The following is a 14,337-nucleotide window of genomic DNA, read 5'->3' on the forward strand; positions in this document are numbered from 1 at the left end:
CAGACCCTGACCAAGACTTACGTCTCTGGCCCCCTGGGTATCGGGCCTTTGGTCTCAGACTGAGTCACCCCGCTGACTTTGCTGGTTCTCCAGAATGCAGATGGCAGATAGTGGGACTTCTTGGCCTCCATAATATTGTGTCAGTCAGTTCCTATAATAAATCTCTATATCTCATATAGATATAGATGTAGATCTAGATATATAGACATAGATATAATCTCCTGTTGGTCTGTTTCTCTGGAGAACCCTGACTAGTATTAGAAAGAAAGAAAAATACAAAAACTCAAAAAATGAGAAGACAACCAAAAGTAAACTAGCAAATATGTATATTTCAGATTTTGATCAACACTCTTAACTGGGCATCTACAGAGTTCCATCTCTCATCAAAATACAGGTTTTCCCACTTGGATGTTTTCATCTTTAAACTGGGGTAATCTGTTGGGTGAAAAAAAAAAATGGCTTCTCAATTTTAATTAGCGTTTCTCTGATGATTTGTGAAGTCAAACATGTTTACATATAGTTACTCATCATTTGTATTTGGCTGCCCCTAGAAGTAGCCTCCTGTGCTGGGAGGAATCCTCAAAGAAATGTGAATGACATTCTCAGTTAGGAAAAAACCAACTCAGTGTTTTGAGGTCAGACTTTGTTGGAACTTTAGCTGTAGAGTCAGCTCAGTCATTAGGGACAGACTTACTTTTGAGAAAATCTAGAGGGCCAAATTATGTTATGAGGTTTTCTAAATTTGGGGTCAGCCAAAGGCACAGAAAAGAGAAGAAACAGAATCGAAGGAGTCAGAGGAATCTTACTCAGGGTCAGGCTAGGCGGTCTGCTAAGCTGAGTGACTGGGATAAAGGGGTAAAACCGAAAAAACCCTTCATCTACCCAACTATCCTTGCTAGTGCTCGAAACTTTGAAAGCTATGATTTTGGGGTCAGGCTTTGAATCTTTAAAAGTCCATGATCAACCCCAAGATTCTTAAGTACCTCCTATGCACTGGACACTGTCCTAGGCATTGAGTAAATCAAAAAGCACCATAATTCAGCATGGGCTCTGGGTCAAGCAGAGGTGAGAGAAAATCCTGGCTCAACTAATGACACAGTGAAAAATGAGGATAAAAATGCCTAGTTCAAAAAAAATTTTTTTTAAAAAACGAAAAGGAAACGCCTCCTCAACAACAACTTGGTTGGTTGGAGTAGTTCATACAAAGAGGGCAGAATAAATGATCTCTTCCCTTTATTTGCTAGCTTGTAAAAAAATAAAAAAATAAAAATAAATGCCCAGTTCATAGAAAGCTAGAATAATTGTATGAAAGGTATTTAAACAGCCTTTGCCTTGGACGAAGGAGCTGCTCTGTAGATATTAATCCACTACCCCTTTCCTCCAATTCCCTTTACCAGCTAACCTGCCATTATCAATCTCTGAACTGGAACCCAGAACAGGGGACCCCAGGCTCCTCCAGCCGGTGAAGCAGCTGTGAGTGGTGCCATGGGAGAAAAGCCATGGCAAACTGTGCTTACTTCCCAGTCTTACCACCAAGTGTGATGACCCAGGGTGTATCTTATTCCTGTTTATGAACATTATGTGCCGAATGCCAGACGATGCAATAGTGTGCGATACTCTGCGGGAGGGAGTACCAAGAGTTTCCACATCTGACTTTTTTTGGCAGGAGGGAAGTGAAATGTGTGTGTGTGGTGGGCAGGGCTGGCGGGGCCCCATGGGGCAGGAAGCAGGGTGGGACCCAGGGCAGGGCCACAGCTGACAACAGGGCCACAGACTCTGACTTTCCACTTAGGGCTGCGACGTTTTCTTACTGCAAAAACCAAACCTGACACCGTTGAAAATGTTTCGTTTACCACTAGCATTTTAGTTTGTCCAATATTTTCACTTTACAGTAACAGTGCTTTAGAAAGCACTCATCTAAGGTACCATTCTCAAGACTATTTAAGGAAAGGAACCCTTTGCCATCTCCACCAACTCTGAAATAGCCCCAAATGTGAGAATTTGCATCAGCTCTTGCTGTTATGCAAATCAGAGAGCGGCTGGTGGGGTGGCCCTGTTTATTTTCGTAAATGTGTGGGTAGGGGAGGGAAGGTGGCTGTTTAAAATGCATGTAAAACTTTTAGTTTCAAATTATTGAACTCTGGAAGAAAGGACTTAGATTTACCAGGAACAAAATAAAACAAAGTTTACTTCAGAAATATGTCGGGCATAAATACACTTAACCAAAACCCTTTAAAGCCACGTTGTTGACTATTGGAATTAGAGAGTTGAGAATTTTCCTACCAAACAGATGAGATAAACTCAGGTCATCTGCAGACTTGAAACCGGTGGGCTCCCACATGGAACCCAAGGGCTCTTTGCCACTGTCATATACAGTCATGATTTCCAGCCTCTCCCGGGCCAGATCACTGCTTCTGAACTTGATCTGATGCTCTAGCCAACTGCGACTTCCAGGATACACTCTTACCCTGGGTTTGCCTCCTACTTCTGTGACTTTCCTCACCCCATCTGGGGCACTAATACCTGGTCCTCAATCTTCTTCCAGGGCCCAGGACTCTGCCTTGGACTCCCATTGGCTGAATTATTAACTGTTTTTTTTTTTTTTAAAGATTTTATTTATTTATTTGACAGAGAGAGACAGCGCGAGAGAGAACACAAGCAGGGGGAGTGGGAGAGGGAGAAGCAGGCTTCCCGCTGAGCAGGGAGCCTGATGCAGGGCTCGATCCCAGGACCCTGGGATCATGACCTGAGTGGAAGACAGACGCTTAATGACTGAGCCACCCAGGTGCCCCATGAATTATTAACTGTTAAAGCAAACGTACCTCTGAGCCCCTGAATTGCTTCCTTAATTTAGTTAGCATCACATAATTGAATCATATTAACTATCAAGGACAAGTTAGTATGGAAAAATAATGTACAAGAATAGCTGGGAAATCAATTAAAAAGCACAACTGTAGGGGAAACTGGTTCTACCAGACACTAAAATCTGCTCTAGAGCCTCTCTATCTAAAACAGTCTGCAACTGGCTCATGATCAGGCAAACAGACCAGAGGGATAGAATAAAAAATCCCAAAAGAGACCCAAGTACATATGGAAATTTAGTGCGTGATAAAGGAGGCATTTCAAATTGCTGGGGCAAAGACAGAGAAAACTGGGTACTGACTGGAAAGAGATAAAATCTGTATCTCGCACCATACATAAGAATAAACTTGAAATGGATCAGGAATCAAATGTAAACATTTAAATTATAGAAATACTAGGGAAAACATGGGTAAATTCCTCTTTGATCTTGGTACAGGGAAAGTCTTTCTAACCACAACTCACAATCCAGACAAAAGAAACGATCAATAAACATGACTACACAAAAATACAAAAACATTTGCACAGCCAGAGTACCATATACAACGTCAAAAGACAACTGACACACTGGGGAAAAATGTCTGTAACTTATACCACAGACAAGGGGCTAAAACCCTCAATATTTAAAGAATTCTTAAAAAGGGAGAAAGGACCAGAATCAACAGAAGAATGGGAAAAAGACAGGAACAGAAAATTCACTTATAAACATAGACATGGCATTTAAACCTGTGAACAGATATTCAAATAGCTCATAATTAAAGAAATGCAAGTTAGGACTACACCATTTCTCACCTATCAGATAAGCAACAATTTTAAAGTATGACAACACATCCTGTTGGCGAGGCTGGGGAAAACAGGCACACTCATGCATGGCTGGTGGGAATACAAACTGGCACAGCCCTTTGAAAGGGGAACTTGGCAATGACTAACAAAGCAATTCATGGACTGACTTTCCAACTCAACAATCCCACTTCTAGGAATCTACCCTGAAGATACATCTCCAAAAATACAAAAATATGTATGCACAGATTATTCACTGCAGCCTTGTGCAGTAACCGCTTAAATATCCATCCTTGAGAGAGTGGCTGGATAAAGTCTAGTACAGTGGAGTACTCAGGCAGTGGAGTACTACCCAGCTGTGAAAAGAATGACAAAGATTCCTGTGAGCTGGCGTGGTACGCTTACTAGGATATATTGTGAAGTGAAAAAAAAAAGGCAAAATGTAGAAGACTGTCAATAGGATGCTACCTTTTACAGAAAAGGAAATCAGGAATCATGCATGTATTTTCTCAACAGTGCAAAAGGAAATAAAGGATAAACTAGAAACTAATGAGAGCCTCCTGGGTGGCTCAGTTGTTAAGCGTCTGCCTTCGGCTCAGGTCCTGATCTCAGGGTCCTGAGATCGAGCCCTGCATCAGGCTCCCTGCTCAACCAGGAGCCTGCTTCTCCCTCTCCCACTCCCCTTGCTTGTGTTCCTTCTCTCGCTGTGTCTTTCTCTGTCAAATAAATAAATAAAATCTTAAAAAAAAAAAAAAGCCTGCTAGGATTAAAAAAAAAATAGAAACTAATGAGATAGAAACAAGGAGTAGGTAGAATGAGTTGGAAAGGCTGGGGAAATGAGAACAGGACAGAATGGAGGGTAGGGAGAGGGGAGTGACTTTTCCTGGTAAGTGTTTGTATATAGTTCGGACTTTTAGCAACCATCATAGTGATTCACTTACTGAGGATAGACAGATAAATAAAATCAACAAGGATGGGAAAGGGAATGCAATATGGGGTATGTATGAGTCAGGGTCACATCAGGAAGTAGAAATCAGGCAGTCATTTGAACAGGGAAATTTAATATAAACTCCCACAGCGGAGTAACTGTAAAGGTGTACAGAGAACTCTAAAGAACGCTCTAACGCAGAGACGGAGAGCCTAAGGAATGAACAAACTTGGAAGGGTCCTCTCCCCGAGGATGAGATTCCGATCTCACTGGAGAGGGTGTGGTAGATGGAGACATTCAGTGAATGCTAAAAATTAGGGGGTTGCCTGGGCCAGAGCTCCTGCGCAGCCACCAAGCAGGCAGGAACTACCCTTCCGGGGTGCAGGCCGGCAGAAGCCAGCAGGAAGGAACCGCAGCTGGGCCTGGCAAGCCAAAAAGCATTCCCCTGGGGTAGATGTGGCCACGACAACAGACAGGCACACAAAAGGGCTTGGGGTCCTGGAAGCCCGCTCACCAGAAGAGCAGCATAAGTGTGTGATGTCCACGGTGGGAGCGCCACAGTGAGGTGGTCACTGGACGGGGGCCAAGGCTGTGAGCTCACCAAGCGACTATGTGCTCTGGACAAGCCTATGGGGCGGAGCAGCCCTGGATTTTCCCACACACTGCTGGCAGCCACGTGGTAGGAGTGAGAGGCCAACAAAACAGTAGCGCACTAGAACCGGGAAGAGAAGCGCCTGTCCCCTATAATGCCCGCCCCCGCCCCAGTGCCCTTCACTGGTAAATCACAACGTCTTGCTCTCTGTGGAGGAGAAACGTTTAATTTCCAGCCCCATTACTGCAGAGTAGGTCACAAAGGGTGAATCTGGGTGAGGGGCAAAACGTTAGTAGAACAGGCAGAGAAGACAAACTAACCCACCTCACTACATAATAACAAATTAAGAACAGAACCGCACAGAAAGGAGAGGAGAAACCCAAAGCAATGAGTGCCCAGATCTGGGTTTCCAAATACCGTTCTCCAACAAAAGGAACCAGGGCTTTTCGGAGAAATGGTCATGCATGGCTAGGCAGAGAAAGTACAAGATGAGCCTGGAACACCTTGTCATGCCAGAAAAGTGAGTGTTTTAAAACAAAATGATGGACTGAGGGTTCTAGAGGGGAGGGGGGTGGGAGGATGGGTTAGCCTGGTGATGGGTATTGAGGAGGGCACGTTCTGCATGGAGCACTGGGTGTTATGCACAAACAATGAATCATGGAACACTACATCTAAAACTAATGATGTAATGTATGGGGATTAACATAACAACAACAAAAAAAATCTTCAAATAAATAAATAAATAAATAAACGCATGGTGTCAGCCACAAACCCGTTAAAAAAAAAAAAAAGAATACTGGTTACCAAAACCTGGGGGTTGGGGGAAATGGGGAGATATTGGCCAAAGGGTACAAATTTCCAGTTAGAAGATGAGTAAGTTCTAGGGATCTAATGCACAACATTGTGACTATATATAGTTAGATATACTATATCATATGCTTGAAAGTTGCTAAAGAAGGAAGATCTTAAATGTTCTAACCACCAAAAAGAAATGGTAATTATGTGACAAGATGGAGGTATTAGCTAAAGCTATGATAGTGATTACACTGCAATATATAAATGTATCACGTGAACATGGAACACACCTTAAACTTTGACAATGTTGTATGTCAATTATACCTCAATAAATCTGGAAAAATAAAAAAATAAAATAAAATAAACAAAATGATGGGAGGGCAGTGGTGCTGGGAGCCTGGCGGGTTCTGCCCAGTCCTCACAGCCGCCGGGCACCGCCTGCCCACACCCCTCCCGGGACAACCTCTGCGCTGGCACAGCTACCCTCCCTCCCTCTGTTCTTCCTCCCTTCCTTGCACCATGGATGATCAGCTGACTGAAGGACAGACTGCTGAGTTCAAGGAGGCTTTCTCCCTATTTGACAAAGACGGCGGTGACCATCACAACAACCGTCATGAGGTCACTGGGTCAGAGCCCAGCAAAAGCTGAATTGCAGGATATGATCGATGAGGGGGATGCTGATGGTCATGGCACCATTGACTTCCCAGAACTTTTGCCTATGACGGCTAGAAAAATGAAAGATACAGACAGTGAAGAAGAAATCCGCCAGGCATTCCAAGTCTTTGACAAGGATGGCAACAGTTACATCAGTGCAGCAGAGCTACGTCATGGCGTGACCAAGTTAGGAGAAAAACTAACGGATGAAGAAGATGAAATGATCAGAGAACCAGGTATTGATGGAGATGGACAAGTCAGCTATGACGAATTCATACAGATGATGATTGCCAAACGAAGACCTACTTTCAACTCCTTTTCCTCCTCTAGAAGAATCGAATTGAATCTTGTACTTACCTCTTAAAAAAAAAAAAAAGTTCATTTACTCATTCTGTTTCTGTATAGCAAAACTGAATGTCAAAAGTGCCTTCGGTCCACACACACAAAATCTGCATGTATTAGTTGGTGGTCCTGTGCCCTAAAGGTCAAGCTACACCTCAGTTTTATGATATAAACACTTGTACTACCTTAATGATAAGGAAGCACCTAGCAGACTCCTTGCAGTTCCATTTGCTCATGAGTAATACACTGTTTGGGCTGGCCAGGTTTTCATGCATGCAGCTTGACAACTGAGCACAGTCAGGCATTTGTATTAAAAATAAAAACTGAAAAAACAAATTTAAAACTTATTCAAATTCACATCCAGTGCAGCTTTGCACAGAAGACTTGGGGTGTGGTTTGTAAGTATGATCTGTAAAATAACTGGGATGAGTTCCCATGTATACCTGTGTAAATAGATTTGTTAACTGAAGTGTACTTTAAGAAAAAATAAAATCTGTAAATAAACTGATTTATAAATTTAAAAAAAAACTTATTCAAATGGGTTCTAATTCAATTCGTTAGTATAAACTGCCATTGCTGGTTTACTGGAAACACACATTTAAAATTGGTTTATCGCAGGATGCTGTGCAGAAACATGGGTGAAGGATAAAGTGTCTAGACATAGCCCCACCTAGCAGGACAGTCCTCTCGTACTTCCGTGTGCCCCCACCCAGGGTAATGATGACCCTCGTCCTCAAGGCATGCTGTGTGTGCTGGTTCAGCATTGTCTGTATTGTACTAGAGCGAAATGGGTGTCAGGCTGTCACCATTCACACTAATTTTTAAAAAGAAACCTTTACCAAGGGAAGGTTAGACTCTCTGTTTTTAAAACCTTCTGAACCATGACTTGGAGCCAGCAGAGGAAGCTGTGGCTCTCTGGACTTCAGCACAAGCATCAACACTGCTGTTCAAGAAATTACAATTTACACCCATTTCAAGTTGCAAATGCAAGTCTTTTTTTTTTTTCCAATAAAAAGACCATTCACTTAAAAAAATAAAAGTAATAAAACAAAATGATGGGAAACATGTCAAAAGGATAACAGCCAAACTTGAAGGGGTCTTTTGGCCAAATAGGGGACAGTTTGGACAAACAAAATAGCCAATGATATTAATATACCCCACAGAATATGGTAAGAATCCATGAGTCCATGCTGATATAAATAAATAATTGAGTAAGAAGGGAAGAAGACAAAGCTATTCCTTACAATGGAATTCTAACTAATATATGTATGAATAATGATGGGAAGAGAATGCCACCATTTTAAAATACTATAGTTATCATTGTTTTAGGCAAGAATTATCAATGAATGATAAAATTAGTGGCAAAGGTATTATGAGAAACTGGCTATTTACATAGTTGCAAAGTAGCTCCCCTAGAAAATACTAATAAAAGAGGAAAGATATCTACTTCATAGTGGGGAAATCCAGCAGATACTACCTTAACCAAATGATCACAGTTAAGATCACCAGTGATGTGACAAATCATGTGTCTCTTGGTATGACACACTGAGAAGGACACAACATAACTTCCATAGTATTTTTACCAAAAATGCGCAACCCAAATTTATTCATGAGGAAACATCAGACAAACCCAAATGAGGAACATTCTGCAAGAATAACTGGTTAGTACTTTTTTAAAGTGTTGAGGTTATGAAAGACAAAGGAAGACTAGGAACTGTTCTAGTTTAAAGGGATGAATCAATCAAAGTGGCTAGGATGCAAAATGGGAGGAGGTGCTCACCCCTGAGGTCATGCGAGTATAGGGTTGGCCCCTAAGGAGACCAAGGAGACATGACAACTAAATGACATGACAACATGTCATCTTGATTTAGATCCTGGACATGAATGGGGTAACTGGGGAAATTCAAATAAGGTCTGTAGATGATGTAACAGAATTGCATCAGTGTTAATTTCCTGATTTTGGTCATTGTGCTGTGGTTATGTAAGATTAACATTTGAGGACTCTGGATATACAGGATTTTTTTTTTTTTTTGGTACTGTTCTGTACAACATCATTAATTTTAAAATTAATTTAAAATAAAAAGTTTAGAAGTTTTTAATTACAAAATATTAAAGACAAACAACAAGTAAGGGAACAGGCTGCTGGTGAAGCCAGCATAATGTCACATATGGGAGCACTTGGTAAGTCAGGAAATGATAATGCACAGTGAGAGCATGGGCTTTGGAACTATCCACACGTGGCCTCAATTCTGACCTTATTTCTTATTGTGTGATGCCCTAATCTTCCTAAGCCCCAGTTTACTCATATGTAAAGTAGGTTGTCGTAATACTATCTACTTTCTATGATTGATTATGATTATTTACATTCTTATCCCTCTTGTGATGATCTATATTCAATAAACAATATTTGTAGAGAACTCAGTACAAACTCAACTTCATAGAATTCTCCATGGTAGTTATTGAGACTATTATGATTAGCCCTATCAGCAACTAGACTATTCCTTGTGAACAATTATACGCTGTGCACTAATAAGCCCCTTCAAGACCAGAGAGATACCCCATAGATTATGTTTCTAAAGTGTTGATGTATCTCAGTGTAAGTAAATCCAATACATGACATTTTAAACAGATACATAATAAGTGATTATTTTTTATTAAAACATGATTCGTGGGCTTTTGGGGGGAGCAAATAGCATTTGGCTTATTTGAATTTTTGCAGAAACAGGTCTATGACATAAAGCAATTATTTGTGCATTACCTTAAGCAGACTGAGAAAGGGTCACTGCTGGATGGCTTAGGGGTGGGGAGAATCTGGCTCACTAATAAGCCTTAAAGGTTGACTCTCTCAAAGGCGTAAAGAGAAGCCAAACTCCCTGGTTTGTCTTTTCTAAGCAGATTCTGAGCTACATAGATGTGATGACATAGATCAAATATTTGAGGTTAAGGATTGCTTGTAGGTTCATGCTTTCTCCTTGAGTCCATTTTTGAGATAACTCCAGGATAAATACTGGAGAAGCACAGAAGAAGGTTGAAAATGGCTAAACATATTCTATTCAGTGCTATTTCAGTGCGAAGTCAAACACTAAAACGCCTGGTGTTTCTAATAATACATTTATTTTCTGAAATGATATAAGATCAAGAGACTTCTGTGGCAACCGCTCCGTATGTAAATAAAGGGTGCAAATCATCACAAAATATGCCAATCTGTTGTCTTCCAAATATTTCCAATAATCCTTTAAGTCTAGGAACAAAAGTTAAATTCCTGAATAAATTCTCTTATCTTTAAAATCTGCTCCAAAGGTTTGGAAACCCTACCTTTTGAATATTAACCAAAAAGAGTTTCCATCCAGTCATCTGGAAACTTTGCTCAAATTCATGCTAACTTTAACCAAGCAGAGGCGTTGTTTTGTAATTGTTCACTGACCCCTTGTTGATTCCTAACTACTGTGGCCTGAGCACATTGGATATTCTAAAGCATCTTCACTCTGAGGCTCATCCAACATTGCTCCCCTTCACTCAGCAGTGATTCCTACCGCATGTTGCTAAGACTTAGTGTATTTAGAACAAGTGTCATCTAAACCATTATACTGGTATCTCCATCCCCATCTAGTCCCCATCTTGTCCTTCAGCCTTTGGACAAGCAGCGACTCTCCTTCTTCAAGGTATCTCTCCTTCACCTGGGTTCTCAATCTCATACCCAGAAGCTTCTTCCAATGTACCATTGACCTTTCTGGTTTTCTTTCAAAAATACATAGGCTTCCCCCGATGCTTTCCCTGAATGTTTTCTGTACAATTAGCTCTACATTTACTGTTTCTCTGCCTGAACCATTGGTTTATTGTTTAAACCTGCTATCTATTCTCACTCTCTACAGAAATAAATCCAAGGACCTTTTATTAACATCTGTCTTCTCCGTCTCCAACACTTCTGCCTTTGGTGAACACATCAGGCTCAATCCTAACCCTAAACCTTTGCTCCTCTTGTGCCCCAGCTGAAATCTTTCCTCTTCATTTATCTCACTCCTACCCATCCTTAAAGGTCCAGCTTGAACCCCTTTGCATCTGTGAAGTCTCTCCAGAATCTCCCTTCTCTGAACTCTTATAATACTGTTGATAGGACCCACTGCATCTCAGAGGTGCACCTGAATTGTGCTCGGGGAGCTACATGGTCTGTACTTCATGAAGTCTTGCCTAGCTGCTCTTTCTTGGCCAAACTGTGAGCATGTATGCTTCGTCATGCCAGCTGGACTCTTATCTCCCAAGAATGTGAGTCTTGTATGGAGTGACGGAAGGAGAAAATGGATAGAGCTAAACCAGCCAGGCTGCAGAGACCTGATAAGCCTGTGTCCTAGTCCATCCCCCAGATCCTGGGAGGTACAGGATTTGGCTGGACTTGGCTCTGCACATGTCCTTCATTTCTGTGAGCCATATATTTTTCCCCCTTAAGTTGGCCAGAGTAAATATTCCTCCCTACATCCAAATAAACTTAACTAGAACTCTCCTATTGCCTTTTATTACTGTTTAATTTGAGGAGACAGGAGCTAATTAAGTCTTGTGAACCAATGAGATAGGAAGTTTCTTAAGGGCAGAAACTCTGTCTTATGACTCTATATTCCTTACATAAATTTTTAACAATTCAACTGCATGACAATAATATATGAAAATCCTCATCTAAAAACAAAGAGACAAGAACAGCCATCTAAGATCATCTTTATGATTCTATGTTGCAGTTGAGGATCATTCACTCATTCCATAAACACATTCTGAGTACCAACTGTTGATCATGCACTAAGTTAGGCACAGGAGTTGTGTGTAAGATGGGAAAAATGAAATCCAGGACACCTTCCCTGGCTCCTGTATCTGGAGTTCCACTTTCCAGTTTAACTTGTGTCTTATATAATGATGGTACCTAGTATTAATTTGTACTTTTATTTCTGAAGGGTTTTCAAATATAACACATTACTTGTTATTCCAATTGGATACATGGGAGAGCTGCTGTTAGGTCATGTGACCAAGATCAAAACCAGAGCTACAGTGAGAAGACAGGTCCCTTGACTTACAGTGACGTTCCTTCCCTCTCTACCACAATGAGAAACATTTCCTTCAGGACACAATTAAATACTGGTATTATATTTTATTTAATTCCCACATTACATCCAACTCATAGGTTATTCTTTTGTTGTGCAAGATAAAGGCAGTTTCTGAGTGTTTGCTAGACGAAAACAAGAGAAGGACTAGCTGGTTCTGGGACATTTGATTAGCAAATAGCTATGTAGTGGACACTAGTGCAATGCATTGAGCTACTCTGTGTTAATAATGCCGGTCAAGGGGTGCCTGGGTGGTTCAGTCGGTTAAGCGTCTGCCTTCGGCTCGGTCATGACTCCAGGCCCCATGTCGGGCTCTCTGCTCAGCGGGGAGTCTGCTTCTCCCTCTCCATCTGCCCCTCCTCGCCCCACTCGTGCTCTCTCAAATAAAAAAAAATAATAATAACGCCAGTCAAGACACACACAGTCCCTGCCCTCGTTAAGTTTATGGTGTTGTGTGAGAACAGGTTAAGTGCCACATGTGTAGTGGGTGCTAGGATGAGCAGATACAGCACATACTCAAGTTCTCAAAATTTTTACGTTCACAAAGAATCTGAATTGAATTTCTGTCTCTCTCAAACATTTGTATCTTGATTAAAACTGATCAGCCTTGGTTTTTCCCTCATTTCAGAGCCAATGTCCCTTCATCTTCACAGTATCACCTCTCTCTAAATTCCCCCCTTTCTTCATTATGGTGCCCCTTCCAAATTCTGAATTTCTAAGGAGATGCCCAACACCTTTCTAACCCATGGGGCATTCACAAAAACCCTGATGGACCCTCAGCGGTCCTCAGAGGCCCATAAAAAATTTCCTTTCAATTTTTTGAAAGCAGAAAGTTGTGTCTGTTACATTGTCAGCGCTCCAGGACAGGACCAGGGGGTCAAGAGCCAAAGGGTACACCATGGAATTTCTTCTTTAGGAATGCATTTCTGGCAAGCACCATGTATGAATGCACCCTTCTGATGTTTTGCTTCCAGGGTCAACAGAAGTAGAAAAAACTTTTCAACTTTCTTCAAAACCCAGTGCCATGAAATTGGCTTAGTAAGAGGAATAACAATAGTAGCAGCAAGTTACAAGGCAAAACTCGGCTACAATTTGTTGAAAGGGCAGTTGATACAAAGACTAGATTTTCTATCAGGTCAGAGTCCACATTTGTCAGTTGCTAAAATGTACAACTTTCTGGCCAGTCTTAAAGATGCCACTGTCAACTGGCTTTTTTGAAAAAGGAATCTGTATAAGAGTATCATCTTCATGTATAGTTACTGCTAATATAGGCAGATCGGGGTAATGCTAGGATGGTTTGCAGAGGAGAGGAGTAAGACCATTAAGAGATTTTATACTCAGTACATTTCTAAACTCTGGCAGGTGAGAGAGATCTGAAAGACTACAAAATGTAAAATGAGGTCAAGCACTGATTTAAAAGTCTGTGTATGTCTTTGATTATAATACCTAGCACTCGTTCAGAGAATTTGCTAACATTAACTACTCTTCACAGCATGCTCGTTCTATAATATCAACAGCTGCATTTTGTCTTCATTGGTGAAGATGCATAAAAAGGGAGCGAAAAGATTGTTCATATCTGGAAAGGAAGGGGAGACAGAACTGGTTTCTAAATCTTGCATTTATAGTAGATTATTAAGAGTTCCAGCTTAGAGAAAAGATAAACCCAGGTTCAAACTCAAGCTCTACCATTTAATATCTATGTGACCCTAGGCAAACTTCCATGTCTCAAGTTCTCCGCCTGGAAAAAAAAAAAAAAAGAATATGTGATTGATTGCAAAAATGGGCCCAATTGTTCAGCATTGCTATACTCATGCCTTTTGCCATGCTGTTTCGCAATGCTATCCCAAGGGATAGAGTGCATAATTCCCCATCCTTACACTTAGCTATTGAGACTACGTGCTTTGACCAGTGAGACACACAGCGAGCAGAAGGTTGAAATGGACGTATGCAGTCAGGCTTGTTCAGAGTTTGCAATCAGAGCTTGCAGCCCTTTAATCACCAACAGAACATGCCCAGCCCAGCCTGTTGGAGGACAGGAGAAAAATAAATGGAGAAGTTGCATTGCCCATTCACCTGAACCAGGGCCAGGCTACATCAGTCGTCAGCTAGCCAAATCCTACATGCCATAAGCCAGTCCAGCCAAGATTGGCAGATCCGTTTAGCCAATCACTCTAGATGTAAAAAGAGTAACTAGTTATTTTTGTATGCCACTGAGGTTTTGTGGGTTCTTGTTATGCAGCATTGCTGTGATAGTAGGTAAGTGATACATGATGGTAAAACCTATCACATACGTATTAATGTGA

General features: G+C 41.3%; 1 pseudogene; it reads left to right on the plus strand.

Moving 5' to 3' along the window:
- The first annotated feature begins 23 nt into the window (after positions 1 to 23).
- Positions 24 to 9,930, plus strand: LOC102736921 (calmodulin-alpha pseudogene; annotated as a pseudogene).
- Positions 9,931 to 14,337: the final 4,407 nt, after the last annotated feature.

This window comes from Leptonychotes weddellii, chromosome 8, assembly GCF_054177405.1.
Source record: "Leptonychotes weddellii isolate Sample4059 chromosome 8, ASM5417740v2, whole genome shotgun sequence".
Classification (NCBI taxonomy): Eukaryota; Metazoa; Chordata; class Mammalia; order Carnivora; family Phocidae; genus Leptonychotes; species Leptonychotes weddellii.